This window comes from Somniosus microcephalus, chromosome 1 (genome assembly GCF_052327205.1).
Source record: "Somniosus microcephalus isolate GS21.2 chromosome 1, FLI_Smic_1.0, whole genome shotgun sequence".
Lineage (NCBI taxonomy): Eukaryota > Metazoa > Chordata > Chondrichthyes > Squaliformes > Somniosidae > Somniosus > Somniosus microcephalus.
In genome coordinates, this window is record NC_140987.1 from 164,750,580 (window position 1) to 164,769,730 (window position 19,151).

Sequence of the window (19,151 nt, forward strand, 5' to 3'; positions counted from 1 at the left end):
CAAGACCGGTACCATATGCAATTCGCCCAGCCGTCGAGGCAGAGCTGGAGAATCTGGAGAATGCAGGCGTGTTATCTAAGGTAGACTGGAGCGAGTGGGCGACACCCATTGTTCCTGTCATGAAGAAAACGTTAAACAATAAGTCTGAGGAGCCAAGGAAGGTTCGCATCTGTGGGGACTTCAAGGTGACGGTGAACCCAGTCCTTCACACAGTACAATATCCTCTTCCAAGGATAGAAGATATCTTCGCCTCACTATCTGGAGGGAAGCGTTTTACAAAAATTGACCTAGCACAAGCATATTTGCAGATGGAGGTTGAAGAATCCTCTAGGAAGTATCTCACGATAAACACTCACAAAGGTCTTTACCAGTATAATCGACTGGTATTCGGAGTAGCATCAGCTCCAGCGATATGGCAAAGAGTGATGGAACAAGTCCTGCAAGGGATTCCAGGGACTCAGTGTTACTTGGACGACATCCTAGTGACAGGTGAAGATGACAGTGAACACCTTGCCAACCTAGAGCAGGTGCTCACTAGACTACGTGAACATGGGCTACGAGCCAATCGCCCCAAGTGCGAGTTTTTTAAGAAACAGATATCGTATTGTGGCCACGTGATTGATGAAGAGGGGTTGCATAAGTCCCCTGACAAAATTGAAGCGGTAGTTAAGGCTCCAGCGCCTGAAAATGTGTCGCAACTGAGGTCATTCCTCGGATTGGTGAATTACTACCATAAGTTTTTGCCGAATTTGTCCACAATTCTGCATCCACTGAACGCCCTACTACGAACGGGAGTAGCATGGAAATGGAGCGATGAATGTAAGCGGGCCTTTCAGAAGAGTAAGGACCTAATCACTTCAAGAGAAGTATTGGCTCACTACAACCCATCACTACCGATAAGACTGGCGTGTGATGCGTCTCCCTACAGCATTGGGGCGGTACTGTCACATAAATTCCTTGATGGTTCAGAGAGGCCGATAGCTTTTGCGTCATGCTCGTTAACTTCAGCTGAGCGTAACTACGCCCAGATTGACAGAGAGGCCCTCAGCCTGGTGTGGGGGGTGAAGAAGTTCAATCACTACCTGCACGGTCAGAAATTTACTCTACTAACTGATCATCAACCTCTCGTCTCCATTTTCAACCCTCAGAAGGGCGTACCGATAATGACGCACAACGGCTACAGAGGTGGTCCCTGTTCCTAGGGGCACACCAATATGACATCGAGTACAAAGGAACTAAACAGCATGGGAACGCTGATGGATTGTCGCGCCTACCGTTGCTGACGGTGGAAGAAGAACTGGCAGTGGATCCAGTGGAGTTATTTCACTCGACTATAGTCGAATGTCTCCCTGTGACGAATGCAAACATAGAAAAGGAAACACGAAATGACCCGACACACTCCTGGGTCTATGATTTAACGGTGAAGGGATGGCCAGCACATGGCGAACCACTGTTGCCAGCATTCTCGCCGAGAAGAGAACAGCTGTCAGTGTGCAGAGGAACCTTGATGTGTGGATCCAGAGTAGTAATTCCACCCAAATTGAAGGATAGAGTGCTCAATGAGCTTCATGAGGGTCATCTGGGAGGGGTAAAAATGAAGAACTTAGCCAGAGCGTTTGTGTGGTGGCCGGGAATCGATAGAGAAATCGAAGAGATGACCAAGAGCTGTACTGGATGCCAGAAGGTCCAAAACGCCCCACCACAAGCCCCTCTACATCCATGGGAGTGGCCCTCATCTCCATGGCAAAGGGTGCACATTGATTTTGCTGGTCCCTTTATGGACTCGATGTTTTTAATTGCGGTGGATGCACATTCAAAGTGGCCAGAGGTAATAAAAATGTCCTCAACCACCACAGAAAAAACTATCACAGTCTTACGAACCATATTCGCCAGGAATGGGCTGCCTGAACAGATTTGCTCTGACAATAGACCACAGTTTGTGTCTGAAGAGTTCCGGAGGTTCTTAAAGAACAATGGTATTAAGCATTACACATCTGCCCCATATCATCCAGCCACTAATAGATTGGCCGAGAGGTTTGTTCAAACATTCAAGAAGGCTATCAAGGCAATGTGTAATGAAGATATACCCCTACAACACAAGGTGGATAACTTCTTGTTTGCCTACCGGAATGCGACACATGCGGTTACCAACCAAACTCCAGCCATGATGTTCTTCAATTGAAGAGTATGATGCCGCTTGGATTTGGTTAAGCCAAACGTCAGAAGAGATGTGGAGAACAGGCAGTTTCAGAATATGAATGAAAGGCCGACCAGGAGTTTTAAGATAGGTCAACCAGTTTTGGCCCGGGATTACCGCACTGAGAAATGGCAGCCAGGAACGATCTGTACACGGCAAGGACCTCTAATGTATACCGTGGACGTTGGAGAGAGCATTGTAAGACGCCATGCTGACCAGATTCTAGAGTCACTGGAAAACGTCAACTCCACACCACGATCTGATACACCTGGCGATGAAACCGAAGTACCAATTGCATCTACCGCAGAATCGGTGATATTGGAAGCAGACGAACCAAACAACGACATTGATCCCGACTCAACCTTGCCAGAAGAACCTGATATCCCAAAGAGGCGTTATCCAGACAGAATCAGGAAGCCTCCTCAAAGACTGAACTTATAATTGCTTAACTTCAACCAATGTATCTAGCAACCGTAATTGTAATTGTAATTAGTTATTATTTAGTTGTTAAATGAATGTTATGTACTGTTTATCTAAAAGGGGAGGAATTGTTGTGTATGTACCTTTTAAGGGAATAACTGGACTCAGACTGCAGTACCGGCAGTGACCACCCCTGTATAAAAGGCCCTAGCAGGCTTCTGTAGTTTCAGTTTCCAGGTTGTCTCCATTCAGTAAAGACTTGTTATAATCAACTCCTGCAGTCCGTGTCTGAATTATACACGGACATAATAAAAAGTACCACTTTTGTATTACAATTCCGATATGTCTGGGGGTTAAAATACTTCTTCCAGGACTTGTTTGATCAGCAATGTACAGTATTTAACGTTAACATCATTTCCCATTAAACGAAAGGAAAGCAAATAACTGCAAGGATGCAGGAAGAGCTGGAGTTAGTTTTCCTCTTGCATTTGGCAGGAGAATCTAGAATGGGCGCTCTGCTGTGTACCTGCTGGCTGTGTTCCAATCTAATTCCTCATTCACTACTTTAGCCATTTCTTATTCCTCTATCCTGATATGCCATTATGTGATAACATGCAAGCTGCCTAGTGGTTTGGCAATGGCAGACCGAATGTCCATCGCTCATAAAATGGAAAACTTTGCAATCATCAATACTGAAGTAATCTTGTAATGGGGGGAATCTTTAAGCAGAAACAAGTGTCTTGTACTTGATCAATATTAGAGACTGGTACAAATAGCAGACCAGTCTGTGCACTGGCACTGTACTAGCTGATCACAATCTTACCAGGCCTGAATGTTGACTTTGTATCAATTGTTCATGCAAGTCCCAAGTCCAAGTGCTGGCCCAATAATGGTGAATCACACCTGATCCAAGCCTGAGTACAGGTCTCTTAAAAATGATCGCAGTTTAGCCTAACAACATGTGAGGTAGCATGCTTTGAATGTACGAATGGCAGATGAGAATACAAACTAAGTGAGGAAGCACTAAAGGAGATTGTTGGTGAGAAGACCAAAGTGATTCAAGTGTCCAAGTACATAAATTATTAAAATCTAATCGCAGGTACAAAAAGTAAGCAAAAAGATTAATGGGAAATGGCCTCATTACAAGAGATGTAAGGGGTAATTTTGTGCACGAATGGAAAACTGGTGCTTGTGGCTCAGCTGCCCGTTATACTTCTACCTCATTTATCTTTCCACGGAAGTGAAGATTATCCTCATAGATTGTAAAAGTAAGGAAATGCTCCTACAGTTATGCAGAACACTGGAAAGCACATTTGGGGTATTGTATTCAGTTTGATGGCCCACTTTATGAAGGATATTCTAGTCCAGTGACAGTTAACCAGGATGTTACATGGGTTGATGGAACTGAGTCATGATGAGACATTACCTAATTTTGGGTTATATTGCCCAGAGATGAACAGGTATAATGGTGTATAAAATAATGAAGAGAATTGACAAGGTAGATGGGGAATGATTTCCCTCTAGTAGTGGAATACAGAGCAAGGTAACATCATCTTAAAACTAGACTTAAGCCAATTAAAAGTGAATCCAGAAAAAATGTCTTCACAGAAAGGATTGTTAGAAGGTAGAATTCACTGACCGAAGGGGCCTTTAATGCAAAATCAATTCAAGAGTTTAAAAGGGAAATAGATACTTAGGGAGTAAGGGCACTAAAGGATATGGAAAAAGGGTGGGGAATTGGGATTAAAAAGTTAAAGACCTGCTATGGCCAGCAAAATTGCAAAGCAGCCTCGTTAGACTTAATGGCCTACTCCTGTTCTTATGTTCCCTCCTGCATACGTATCAATCATCAGTGATTTGAACTGAAAAGTGTAACTATGTCAGTTTATGGGCATTTCACAAGAAAAATCAGCCTAGAAATTCGGTTCTGTAGCGTTCGAGTGTCGAATATGGATCAAAATGCCTTCCGAGCAACACGCGCACACCTCTGGTGTGGGCCGCGCTGGGCATCATCTTGGTGAGGGTGGTAGGGAGGCGCAACGCTGATTTGATGCCAGCGATGCCATTTTCATTATCATTGCTCGAGCTAACACCCTCTCTTAACCTCGCACAGCTGAACATGAATTCAGCAGCAGGAAAGACATCCCACCCCAGTGCTATTTAAGGGGATCATCAACAACTTTTAGGTAACTTGCTTTTTGATTTCTACTGGCTCTGTAAGTTTGTTGGACTGTTTAGTGCTTTCTAGAGCTCTTTAAAGTTGGTGAGGTGACAGGGAGTGGAGAAGGCCTTGCTTCTTAATTCAAGGGTTCTAGTCAGACCACTTGCTCCTAGGCATGGGTGCTGTAGTTGTCAACTCGCTTGGCTTGCAGCATGATAGGGAGATGGAGCAGAGGCAGCAAAGAAGAGGGCAAGCTGCTCGCAGAGAGAGGAGGAGGGGGAGAAAGGTTCTCGGAAGGTCTTCCGAGAGCAATTCTCTTACCTTGACCTGAGCCAGGAGCAGTGTCTGAGCTTTACGAAGGAGGTGCTCACAGAACTCTGCCACCTCTTGCAACTAGACCTGCAGCCTCACACCAGGGCAAGGACAGCGCTGTGAAGGTGACTGTGGTCCTGAATTTCTTTGCGTCGAGATCCTTCCAGGCTGGAGCAGGCAACATCTGTAACATCTCCCAGTTTGCCATTCACTGCTGCATAAGAGAGGTGACAGACGCCCTTTATGCCAGGAGAGGGGATTTCATTGTCTTCTCTCTGACCACAGAGAAGCAGACGAAGCGTGCACGTATCTTTGCCAGGATAGCGAATTTCCCCATGGTGTAGAGTGTCATTGACTGCACGCACATGGCTTGCGGGCACCGTATATAATTGCTGAGATGTACCGCAACCGCAAAGTGTATCACTCGCTGAATGTGCAGTTAGTGTGCGACCGTGCTCAGCACATCATGATGGTGAATGCCCAGTATCCTGGCAACAGTCATGATGGTGAATGCTCGGTATCCTGGCAGCAATCATGATGGTGAATGCTCGGTATCCTGGCAGCAGTCATGATGGCGAATGCTCGGTATCCTGGCAGCAGTCATGATGGCGAATGCTCGGTATCCTGGCAGCAGTCATGATGGCGAATGCTCGGTATCCTGGCAGCAGTCATGATGGCGAATGCTCGGTATCCTGGCAGCAGTCATGATGGCGAATGCTCGGTATCCTGGCAGCAGTCATGATGGTGAATGCTCGGTATCCTGGCAGCAGTCATGATGGTGAATGCTCAGTATCCTGGCAGCAGTCATGATGGTGAATGCTTGGTATCCTGGCAGCAGTCATGATGCTTTAATTCTGCGCCGGTCCGCTGTTCCCTCAGTCTTTGAGCCACCAAGACAAACCAGAAGCTGACTGCTGGGGTGACGAGGGCTATCCCTTGACCACCTGGCTCATGACTCCGCTCCGCAACCCAACCACACGTGGGAAGCCATGCTGCCACACGAAACATCATAGAGCAGACCATTTACATCCTTAAACTACGCTTCCGCTGCCTGCAGCACTCTGGAGGAGCCCTACAGTACTCACTGGAGCATTTGTCCTAATTTGTCGTGGTCTGCTGTATCCTCTACAACCTGGCAATCATGAGGGCACAGCCCTTTCCACCAGGAATACGGCCACCTGCTCAGGAGGAGGAGGAAGCGGAGGAGGTGGAAAAGGAGTAGGCGGAATCAGAAGGAAGGAGGCAACCCAGACAGTCCCTTTCAGGCCGGGATATCTGGGATCGAATCATCCGGCTGTGGTTTGATTGAACGCAACCTCAATTCCCCTTTCAACATTTGTCCCACACCTTACCGCCCCTCTGTTGCTGACCATCACAGCGTCCTCCTGACCACAATGCTGAAAGAAAAGCCACCACAAAGCAAACTTTCCAATCCAACTTTATCCATATATGCATCCAATATATCAAAATTTTAGCTAATCACCCTTGTACATTCTCTTAGTGACTGACTTGCATGTGCCTTTGCCTACTCTAGTGCCCCTATGCAGTGTTACCCCAGTGGCTGCAGCATGGCTGGTGAAAGGCTGCTGACTTTCAGTGGGGGGGACTACAGATGGCCTTGCAGGATGACCTTGAGGAGCTCTGGGCCACTTCGGACTGCACCACCTCGGCATGGGCGGCAGCAGTCTGGGTTGGCTGACATACAGGCAACAGCAAGGGCACTGGCAGAGTGACAGTGGTGGCAATGCGAATGCTGTCATCCTGAAAGAGGACACCAGGGTCGCACTCCACCTGCCTCTCCCCCAGGGCAGCACCTCAGCAATCCTAGTAATCTGCTGGAGTACAGACTGTTGAACTGCTGTGGCACCCTACAAACCCCTTTCCACACTGCTAAACCCAGCCATGATGGCAGCAGTCTGAGCTTGCATAAATTCAGTCTGAGCTTTCATTACTGCACTCAGATATTGGGTGGCTTGTGCTTATGCTGCAATGGCACTGAGACTTCGGCTATCAGACACAGCATGATGGTAGAGTCCACAAGTGCGTTAATGGATCTGCCCACTCCTTCCACGCTGGAACGGATGGGCTCCAAGCTCTGCCCAAAGCCCTGTGCAAGGCTGGAGCTGGAGTCCTCCATGCTCCTTGACACTGCATTCAGGTTTTCTGGCTGGCCTGCCAATGCACCAAGCATTTCATTGTGCATACCCATCAGCCTTCTTCTGCAGGCCGCCCATCGAGGTCCTCATCTGAGTCCTGTGCAGAAGAACTCATGTGCAACCTCACCCTCTGGGAAGCTGGCACCTGAGATACCCTTTTCCCCTGCCCTGGCTGCAGGCCACTCGTGCCCAGTGTCTCACCACGTGCAGATCCCGTGTCTAACCTATCCTCTAAAGTACGCGGCGTGTCAGTATCTGAACTGGTGGCTGGGAGTGTGAAATTGAGTGACGGTATTTCTTCTTAACATAGAAGATAGGAGCAGGAGTAGGCCATTTGGCCCCTCGAGCCTGCTCCGCCATTCAATGAGATCATGGCTGATCATCCAAATTCAGTACCTTGTTCCTGCCTTCTCTCCATATCCCTTGATCCCTTTAGCCTTAAGAAATATATCCAACTCCTTCTTGAATATATTTAATGAATTGGCCTCTACTGCCTTCTGTGGTAGAGAATTCCACAGGTTCACCACTCTCTGGGTGAAGAAATTCCTCCTCAGCTCTGTCCTAAATGGCTTACCCCTTATCCTTAGACTGTGACCCCTGGTTCTGGACTCCCCCGCCATCGGGAACATCCTTCCAGCATCTAGTCTGTCTAGTCCTGTTAGAATTTTATAAGTTTCGATGAGATCCCCTCTCATTCTTCTAAACTCCAGCGAGTACAAGCCCAATCGACCCAATCTCTCCTCATACGTCATTCCTGCCATCCCAGGTATCAGCCTGGTGAATCTTCGCTGCACTCCTTCCATGACAAGAACATCCTTCCTCAGATAAGGCGACCAAAACTGCACACAATACTCAAGATATGGTCTCAACAAGGCCCTGTACAACTGCAGCAAGATATCCTTGTTCCTGTACTCAAACCCGCTCGCTACGAAGGCCAACATACCATTTGCCTTCCTAACCACCTGCTGCACCTGCATGCTTACTTTCAGCGACTGGTGCACAAAGACACCCAGGTCTCATTGCACTTCCCTTTCTCCCAATCTATTGTCATTCAGATAATAATCTACCTTCCTGTTTTTGCCACCAAAGTGGATAACCTCACATTTATCCACGTTATATTGCATCTGCCATGCTTCTGCCCAATCACCCAGCCTGTCCAAATCATGCTGGAGTTTCTCGGCATCCTCCTCACAGCACACACGCCCACCCAGCTTTGTGTCGTCTGCAAACCTGGAGATATTACATCTAGTTCCCTCGTCCAGATCATTAATATATATTGTGAATAGCTGGGGTCCAAGGACCAATCCTTGCGGTACCCCACTAGTCACTGCCTGCCACTCAGAAAAACAGCTGTTTATTCCAACTCTTTGCTTTCTGTCTGCCAACCAGTTCTCTATCCAAGTCAATACATTGCCCCCAATCCCATGTGCCTTAATTTTACACGCTAATCTCTTATGCGGGACCTTATCGAAAGCCTTTTGAAAATCCAAATACACCACATCCACTGGTTCTCCCTTATCTATTTTACCAGTTACATCCTCAAAAAATTCCAGTAGATTAGTCAAGCACGATTTACCTTTTGTAAAGCCATGTTGACTTTGTCCAATCCGGTCACTTTTTTCCAAGTGCTCTGCTATTACATCCTTTATAATGGACTCTAGCATTTTCCCCACTACCGATGTCAGGCTTACCGGTCTGTAATTCCCCGCTTTCTCTCTACCACCCTTTTTGAACAGTGGGGTAACATTAGCTACCCGCCAATCCATGGGTACTGTTCCAGAGTCTATTGAATTTTGGAAGATGACCAGCAATGCATCTACTATTTCTAGGGCCAGTTCCTTAAGTACCCTAGGATGTAGATTATCAGGCCCTGGGGATTTATCGGCCCTCAATCCCATCAATTTCCCTATCAGCATTTCCCTACAAATACTGATTTCTTTCAGTTCCTTCTTCTCATTAGACCCTATGTTCCCCGACATCTTTGGGAGGTTATTTGTGTCCTCCTTTGTGAAGACAGAACCAAAGTATGTATTTAATTGGTCTGCCATTTCTTTGTTCCCCATTATAAATTCCCCTGATTCTGACTGCAAGGGACCTACGCTTGACTTCACCAATCTTTTTCTCTTCACATATCTATAAAAGCTTTTACAGTCAGTTTTTATGTTCCCTGCAAGTTTACTCTCATACTCTATTTTCCCCCTTCTTAATTAATCCCTTTGTCCTCCTTTGTTGAATCCTAAACTGCTCCCAATCCTCTGGTTTACTGCTTTTTCTGGCCAATTTATATGTCCTCTCCTTGGATCTTATGCTATCCCTAATTTCCCTTGTTAGCCACGGTGGAGTCACCTTTTTTGTTTTATTTTTATGCCAAACTGGGATGAACAAATTCTGTAGTTCATCCATGTGATCTTTGAATGCTTGCCATTGCCCATCCACCATCAACCCTTTGAGTGACATTCCCCAATCAATCCTACCCAACTCACACCTCATACCATCGTAGTCTCCTTTATTTAAATTCAGGACTCTAGTCTCTGAATCAACTATTTCACTCTCCATCTTAATGAAGAATTCTATCATATTATGATCGCTCTGACCCAAGGGGCCTTGCACAACAAGATTGCTAATTAATCCTTTCTCAATACATAATACCCAGTCTAAGATGGCCTGATCTCCAGTTGGTTCCTCGACATATTGGTCCAGGAAACCATCCCGTATACACTCCAGGAATTTCTCCTCCACAGTATTTTTACTAATTTGGTTAGCCCAATCTTATGTCGATTAAAGTCACCCATGATAACTGCTGTGCCCTTATTGCACGCTTCTCTTTAATGCCATCCCCAACCTCCACATTACTGTTTGGAGGTCTATATACCACTCCCACTAATGTTTTCTGCCCCTTGGTATTTCTCAGTTCTACCCATACAGATTCCACATCATCAGAGCTAATATCCTTCCTTTCAATTGTGTTAATCCCCTCTTTAACCAGCAATGCTACCCCACCTCCTTTTCCTTTTTGCCTATCTTTCCTGAATATTGAATACCCCTGGATGTTGAGTTCCCAGCCTTGGCCACCCTGGAGCCATGTTTCCGTAATCCCAATCATATCATATTCGTTTACCTCTATTTGCGCAGCTAATTCATCCACCTTATTACGAATGCTCCTCGCATTAAGACACAAAGCCTTCAGGCTTGTTTTTTTAATGCTCTTAGATCTTTTAGAATTATTATTTACTGTGGCCATGTTTGATTTAAACCCTTGATTTCTCTGCCTACCACTTTTCTTTTTCTCCTTCCTGTCTTTTGCTTTTATCCTTGTTTCCCTTTCCTCTGTCTCCCCGCTCAGGTTCTCAACCCCCTGCCATTTTAGTTTAAACCCTCCCCCAGAGCATTAGCAAACACTCCCCCTAGGACAGCGGTCCTGGCCCTGCCCAGGTGCAAATCGTCCGTTTTGTACTGGTCCCACCTCCCCCAGAACCGGTTCTAATGTCCCAGGAATTTGAATCCCTCCCCCTTGCACCATTCCTCTAGCCATGTATTCATCTGAAATATCCTTCTATTTCTACTCTGACTAGCACGTGGCACTGGTAGCAATCCTGAGATTACTACCTTTGAGGTCCTGTTTTTTAATTTACCTCCTAACTCCCTATATTCAGCTTTTAGGACCTCATCCCGGTTTTTACCTATATCGTTGGTACCTATATGCACCACGACAACTGGCTGTTCACCCTCCCCTTCCAAAATGTTCTGCAGCCGCTCTGAGACATCCTTGATGGCTACACACCATCCTGGAGTCTCGTTTGCGGCCGCAGAAACGCCTGTTTATTCCCCTTACAATAGAATCCCCTATTACTATAGCTCTCCCCCTTTTTTTCCTCCCGTCCTGTGCAGCAGAACCACCCCTGGTGCCAGGAAGTTGGCTGCTGCTGCCTTCCCCTGGTAAGCCACCCCCCCCCATCAGTATTCTTCTTCATTCTCCTCTCCCTCTTGTTTTTCCACCACTGACTGGGCAGGCTGCAATTCTTGGGTGTCTAAAATGAGAAAGGTACAAGGGTAGGGTTGTGGTGAGGGGAGGGGGGCAAGCAATAGCTGCATATTTACACCATGTGCAGACTGTAAATCAGAAGAGATTGTGGGATGAGGGGAAGTGGAATGTGAGAAGGAGGATAATGTATGAGGATACCAGCATCTTGAATTCCTTCAGCCTCACCGCTGGCCATGGGCTCAGTCATGCTCCTCCTAAGAATGGCCAGCACTGTCTCCTCCAATGGGGTGAGGTGATGCAGGTGAGCATGTCCCTCGATGGTTAAGATCTGCTGCCTGCGGTTATGCGCCACCTTTTCCTGCAAGGGAAAGGGAAGTGTGTCAGTGAGTGTGGTGTAATGTGCTTGGGTGATATGTTTGTCATGGTTGAATAGCTGGCAGTGTGTGCAAGGTGTGAGATGTGGGTGTGAGGCTTGCAGCAGTGGTAAGTGTGTGAGGGTGCGATGAAGCTAGGAATGTGAGGTATGAGTCGTGTTTGGTCGAGATTATTGGTAGGTGAGTGATGGGGGTGTGGTGCATTGAGCAGTGTGTGAGGCTAGTGGTGCAGATGGTGGGATATGGCATTTGAAGATGAACTCATTGACCTTGACCATGCGTGTGAGGTCATTAAACTTCTTCCTGCATTGAGTCCAGATCCTCATGGCGATACTGCTGACATTTACCACAGTGGCTATCTGCTCCCACTGCACTCTCAACCGTTGCCTGGAGGGCCTCCTGGCCCCCTGTGGGAAGATGACTTCTCTCCTGGAGTGGAGCTACTGGATCTACACCTCCACTGCTGCATTGGAGAATCTCTGAGTCCTTTCTCTGGCCTGTTGAACCAATACTCAATCTTGTTTTTCTGATAGCAGCCTTCATAATCATTTTCACCACCTGTTGCAGGCAGAAGGCACCTCCCCTTTAAGAGGTGCAAACTGCCTTTAAGTAGTGCAGGCTAGTTTTAATTGGTGCTAGCCTCGCACGAACTTGGGCCCCCTGTTGCGCTTTCAGCCACTCAGCGGCGCATTCTGCCCTCAACTGAATGCTACAATCATATTAATTAGCAGGCAGCATGAATTCTACTGGCTGCCTGAAGCCCTCCAAAGGGGCACGAGTTGCTATCACATCGTGATCCATGTGTCCATTTTTGGGGGCTACCGAATTTTCTAGGCCGATCATCTTTTTCACTCAGATTAGAATTTGTCTGTGTCAACCAATCGGAACAATTGGAAGGGTTTTGCGGAGACTGTCAGTTCATTTTGAGGGCCACACTGGAGTTCATACAGATTGGTTAGTAGGTGGAAACTGGAGCCTTTTGGAACCAATCGATTAGATGTAATCTTTTCCCACTATTGACTGCACACAGACTCGAGGGAGCCAAACTTTCAGCTGATCATTTCTGACAGTCACCATTACAGGTGTATTTATTTAATGTTTGTCTCCAGAAATGTTATGTAACAAACAAACTGCTCAATGTAGTCTTTCAAAACTTTATTTCCTCAAAAGAAGTTTTGGGGAATATCCAGCTGTTGTCTTGTCTGAAGGTGTATTTTCTTCAGTAGTGGTTGCAGTCTTGTTTTTGAAATAATGAAGATATTCCCTGGTATGATTGTGTGAAATGTCTTTATTTGAGCTTCTCTGTCACTGTGGAATTGCAAGGGTTTGGAAATAAAATAGAGAACATGGTTCAGGTGGTAATGAGTTTTGCTTAAGTCAAAAAAAGTACCTGAGACTTCTATTTTACTGCAGTGTCATCTTGTGATGTCTGATGTGAACCATTGACGTATTGAATGTCATGCCTGGTTATGTCTCTGATCATGGAAGCTGTTTTCATTTTGTTTACGTGATTGCAGTGGAAGCAATTTGCCATCCATACAGAAACCAGGGCAAAATCATGCACTGTCCATATGATACTGGTCAACATCCTTGGGCAAATGTAAGGAGTGACATTAATCGTCACTAAGGAGGGAATAGTAACCCACAAAAACGTGTGGGTTGGGGTCATGTGGGAGGTTGAAGAGTTAAAAAAAAAAAAAACGAATCCCGGCCCACTTCCGGTTTTAATGGAGGCGGGACGTGGGGCGGGCCGCCAACTCACTCCCAGGAGGCAGGTCACCCATTTAAATAGTATAATGAGGCTGGCGTGCCTCATGGTATTTCGCCATTACAAATATAACTCTGGCTGATCAGGTTTCCCGGGCCTCGGGGAACCCGAGAGGTAAAAGGAGGTGGGGACTGCTGGATCCAGGAGGTAAGTGCCTTAACACTTACCTGCTGGATCCAACGTCCCCCCTGATGCCACCGATCTTCCTTGACCTCCTACCTGAGGCCTTAAATCTCCTCTCTGACCTCCGACCTCCCACCTATGGCCTCCGATCGCCTTCCTGGCCTTCCTCCTCCGGCCCCAATTCACCCCCACCAATCTTCCTCTGGCCCAAATTCACCCTCCTCCTCTCTGCAGCCTAGAGTCGCAGGCCTACCCGCCTGACCCCCAGCCAGCCTCTCCATCTGGCTGGCTGCATGAGGGAAACAGAGCTTTGAAATGTTAATCAGGCCCTGCCATTAAATTCAGCAGGGCCTGTGAGGAAACCCATTCTCCCAGGTTTCCTGACCGCTTTCTAGCCCACTTGCTCCTAACCCGCCTCCCGATTAAAATTCCGGCCTAAGACTACAATAGATTACAAGACCTAGACTGAAGGCAGACAGTCAGGTCCACCGAAGAACACAAAATTCAGCTCCCCGTGTCTGTTCCTGGAAAGCATGACCAGAATTTTATCTTGGAGGCAGGTAGGGAGCAGATGGAGGGTGTTACATTGTTATAGTATCACATCGTTAAATGGAACTACTTTGGTATGGAACTACTTTGGTATGGTGTAGTTATATTGCTATGTGGCACACTGTGCACGGGCAGTGCACAGTGCAGCGTCGGACATCTTGTATCACTCCACACCATGCGGCAGCACTGAAACAAAGCAAATACAGCTAAGTAAAAAGCACTAACTAAAAATGAACTAAAAGTGTCTGTAATATATATAGTACTAGCTGGAGTGCCCGGCGGTGCCGAGGCTTTTTCGAGGGCATGTTGTTATTGGAAGAGAGAGAGAGAGCGACTGGGGGGAAGAGAGAGCGCGACTGGGGGGAAGAGAGAGAGCGACTGGGGGGAAGGGGAGGGGGGAAGGGAAGGGTAGGGGAGGGGGTGGAAGAGGGGAGGGGGAAGGAAGGGGGAGGGAGGGGAGGGAGGGGGGAAGAGGGGTGGAGGGGGAAGGGAGGGAGGGGGAGGGGGAAGGGAGGGAGGGGGAGGGGGGAGGGGGGGAAGGGGAGGGAGGGGGAGGGAGGGGGAGGGGGGGAAGGGAGGGAGGGGGAGGGGGGAAGGGAGGGGGAGGGGAGGAGCCCCTGAGCCCCGCCCTCCCGAGCACCGATCTCCCGAGGCCCGATCTCCCGAGGCCCGATCTCCCCCCCGATCTCCCGAGGCTCGCCCCCGCCCCCCCCCCCATGATCTCCGGAGCCGCGCCCTCCCGCTGCGCTCTCCCGCTGCGCTCTCCCGAGCCCTGCGCGCGCGCCCTCCCGAGCTCCGCCTTCTCGAGCACCGGCCTCCGGAGCCCCGCCCTCCCGCTCTACCGCTCTCCGGAGCCCTGCCCTCCCGCTGCGCTCTCCCGACCCCCGCGCGTACGCCCTCCCGAGCTCCGCCTTCCTGAGCCCCGCCCCCCCCGCCCGAGCCGGCTTCAAGACCAGAGAGACGCCGCCGCGCAACCTACCGCGTGAGTCCCGGCCGGACTCAAGTCACGCTCCGGGCGGAAGATGATGCGGACGCTGACTCCCGCCCCGCCCGCCTTTACTAAGATGGCGGCGGTGGCGATGCTCGGATCAGGCCCGCCCCCTCCAGCCTTCACAAAGATGGCGGCGATCGCTGGCCTTTTGTCGATTGCGACGGGAGGCGCCTAGCTCGGGCATGGCTGGTCAACAGACGCCCAGGCTTTGAGGCCTGGAAAAACGGTGAAAGGTAGGAAAATTATAGAGGTTAGACAAAAGATTTACAAATGAATTAACTTTTTTTAAAAACAATTTGTCTTTTAAAAGCAACTTTTTTTTTTGCTGGAAATGTAGATTTGAAAAGAAACACGCAGAAAGCGGGAAAAAGAAATGAAAAGTTTGGAATCAAGATGGCGGCGACTCACCTCGGTTCAGAACGATAAGGCCCGCCCACACAGGCACCGATTGGTGGACCGTCAGGGCACCGAAGCATAGGATTGGTCAATCGTCCCGTCACTCGACTGTAGGAGGGCCCGGCCGCACGCGCCAGGAACCCGCCGTACGATTGGTCGACCTCGACGTCACTCGATGCTAATGAACGGATAATGAGCAGAATGTTGAACGTTTTTTGGATACCGCTGGCGCAATTTTTGTCCGGCCGAAACGTAAATACGCTTATGACGGTTCTGGAATCGTCAGCTTTCTTTCGACGTAACGCACGTGTAGGTACGCTCTATAACTTTCAAGTTTATTCAAGACAGACAGACAGACGGAATGACAGACAGAAGTATCCTTTTATTATATACTATCTGGCGTGCCCGGCGGTGCCGAGGCTTTTTCGAGGGCATGTTGTTGTTGGAAGAGAGAGAGAGAGCAACTGGGGGGGAAGAGAGAGCGACTGGGGGGGGAAGAGAGAGCGACTGGGGGGAAGAGAGAGAGCGACTGGGGGGAAGAGATAGCACGACTGGGGGGGGAGAGAGCACGACTGGGGGGGGAGAGAGCACGACTGGGGGGGGAGAGAGCACGACGGGGGGAGAGAGCACGACTGGGGGGGGAGAGAGCACGACTGGGGGGGAGAGCGCGACTGTGGGGGGAGAGAGAGAGCGACTGGGGGGAAGAGAGCGAGCGACGGGGGGAAGAGAGCGACGGGGGGGAAGAGAGAGTGCGACGGGGGGGAAGAGAGAGAGCGACGGGGGGAAGAGAGAGAGCGACGGGGGGAAGAGAGAGAGCGACTGGGGGGGAAGAGAGAGAGCGACTGGGGGGGAAGAGAGAGAGCGACTGGGGGGGAAGAGAGAGAGCGACTGGGGGGGAAGAGAGAGAGCGACTGGGGGGGAAGAGAGAGAGCGACTTGGGGGAAGAGAGAGAGCGACGGGGGGAAGAGAGAGAGCGACGGGGGGAAGAGAGAGAGCGACGGGGGAAGAGAGAGAGCGACGGGGGGAAGAGAGAGAGCGACGGGGGGAAGAGAGAGCGATGGGGGGAAGAGAGAGAGCGACGGGGGGGAAGAGACAGAGCGACGGGGGGGAAGAGAGAGAGAGCGACTGGGGGGGAAGAGAGAGAGCGCTACTCGGGGGGAAGAGAGAGAGCGACTGGGGGGGAAGAGAGAGAGCGACGGGGGAAAAGAGAGAGAGAGAGAGAGCGACTAGGGGGGAAGAGAGAGCGCGACTGGGGTGGAAGAGAGAGAGAGAGCGACTGGGGGGGAAGAGAGAGAGAGAGCGCGACTGAGAGAACGACTGGGGGGGGAAGAGAGAGAGAGAGCGACTGGGGGGGGAAGAGAGAGAGAGCGACTGGGGGGAAGAGAGAGAGCGCGACTGGGGGGGAATGGAGGGGGGGAGGGGAGGTGGGAGTGGAGGGGGGAATGGGGCTGAGGGGGGAGTGGAGGGGGCTGAGGGGGGAGTGGAGGGGGGGGCAGGGGGCTGAGGGGGGAGGGGGAAGGGGAATGGTGGAGGAGTGGGGGAAGGGGGAGGAGAGGGGGAGGGGCGAGTGGGGGAAGGGGAAGGGGGGAGTGGGGGAAGGGGAAGGGGGGGAGTGGGGGAAGGGGGAGGAGTGGGGGAAGGGGGGAGGAGGGGGAGGGGCTAGTGGGGGAAGGGGAAGGAGGGAGGAGGGGGAAGGGGAGGCAGGGGGTGAAGGGGGAGGGAGGAGAGGGAAGGAGGGAGGAGGGGGAAGGGGAGGCAGGGGGTGAAGGGGGAGGGAGGAGGGGAAGGGGAGGGGAGGGAGGAGGGGGAAGGGGAGGGAGGAGGGGGAAGGGGAGGGAGGGGGAAGGGGAGAGAAGGGGGAGGGGAGGGGGTAGGAGGGAAGGGGAGGGGGAAGGGGTAGGAGGGGGGAGGGGGGAAGGGGTAGGAGGGGGGAGGGGAAGGAGGCAGAGGGGGGGAGGGGGGGAAGGGGGGTGCGGAGGGGGTGTGGGGAGGGGGGAAGGGGTGTGTGGGGGGGAAGGGGTGTGGTGGGGAAGGGGGGAAGGGGGGGAAGGGGGGGTGTGGGGGGGGAAGGGAGTGTGGGGGGGTGGGGGCTGTGGAGGGGAGGTGGGGGTGGAAGGGGGTGTGGGGGGGAAGGGGGGTGTGGGGTGGAAAGGGAGGGTGGGGAAATAAACTTAAAGTACAGGAAACTTTGTGCTATCCGGCACCCACCGTCTCCAGAGTTAATGTTGAGAGATACGGAGATTCTTATCTCCGTATTTGACAACAAACACTGTTGCTTAGCAACAGCTTCTAAACACTGGGTATGGCCCTAAAGCTCTGTAGCTAAAGCTATTGCTATAGCTACAGACCTTGCACAGCTTGACTGTTCAAACAAAGCAAAAAAAAAAGAATAAAAAACGGCTGCTGATTTTTGCCGCTGGCTCCAGATTGCCGGATAGCTCACCTCCGGATAGCACAAAGTTTCCTGTATTTATAAAACATTTTTGGTAAATCTTTCTATAACATACACTTTACAACCTCACCAATCTTTTTATTAAAAAAGGGGTGCTCACCTCAGTGTGTTTTATCACAAACAATGGCCGCCGCTTGCTTTTCAGTTGGAAAGATTAGTCCCCGCCCACACAGTCGATTGTCTGTCACAGACACAGATTTGGAGCACAGAAGCCCCACCCACTCTGTTCCTGTACTAAGATGGCCGCGCATGCACTCTGTTACACACTGAATCAAAATGGCGTCGCACTGAAACTTTTTGCCCTCCTTGACAAAGATGGCTGCCGCTAACCTGGGACTGTCAGCAGAAGAAATTTCCTCAGCTGCAAACACAGGATCTTCAGATTATTATTCGGGGCTTGCGACCTACCCCAGTTGCTTATGAAGCCTCCCCACCTACTGACCCCGGGAATGGAGCTGAGGCAGCACACCCTCTCCCCTCTGCCAGTGTTTGTCTCTGTCTAGGCCGGGAGGTCTAGAGTTGCACTGCTGGCAGTTGGAGAAGCCTAGGCCCCGGGCCTGGAAAAACGGTGAAAGGTAGGAGAATTATAGAGGTTAGAGAAAAGATTTACAAATGAATTAACTTTTTTTAAAAACAATTTGTGTTTTAAAAGCAACTTTTTTTTTGCTGGAAATGTAGATTTGAAAAGAAACACGCAGAAAGCGGGAAAAAGAAATGAAAAGTTTGGAATCAAGATGGCGGCGACTCACCTCGGTTCAGAACGATAAGGCCCGCCCACACAGGCACCGATTGGTGGACCGTCAGGGCACCGAAGCGTAGGATTGGTCAATCGTCCCGTCACTCGACCGTAGGAGGGCCCGGCCGCACGCGCCAGGAACCCGGCGTACGATTGGTCGACCTCGAGGTCACTCTATCGCTAATGAGCGGATAATGAGATGCTAATGAGCGGAATGTTGAACGTTTTTCGGATACCGCGGGCGCGATTTTTGTCCGGCCGAAACGTAAATATGCTTACGACCGTTTCGGAACGGTAAGCTTTCTTTTGATGTAACGCACGCGTAGGTACGCTCTATAACTTTCGAGCGCATAGCCGGACAGATGCACACGTGAGGACAGACAGATAGACAGACAGATAGACAGACAGACAGAACGATCCGTTTATATATATAAGATATAGATAGATAAGAACACAAGGAGACACAACATGGTGGCAGCGGTATAAGTGAGTACAACATTGTGCTATACGAACTATGAATAAGACGAAAAGTGA

The 19,151-nt window shown here is 49.9% G+C and overlaps 1 protein-coding gene across 2 annotated transcripts in view; it reads left to right on the forward strand.

The window, feature by feature from the left end:
• trim36 (tripartite motif containing 36) overlaps window positions 1–19,151 on the forward strand; it is a 162,069-nt gene that overhangs the window by 53,925 nt on the left and 88,993 nt on the right. The gene's annotated exons all lie outside the window — the stretch shown is intronic.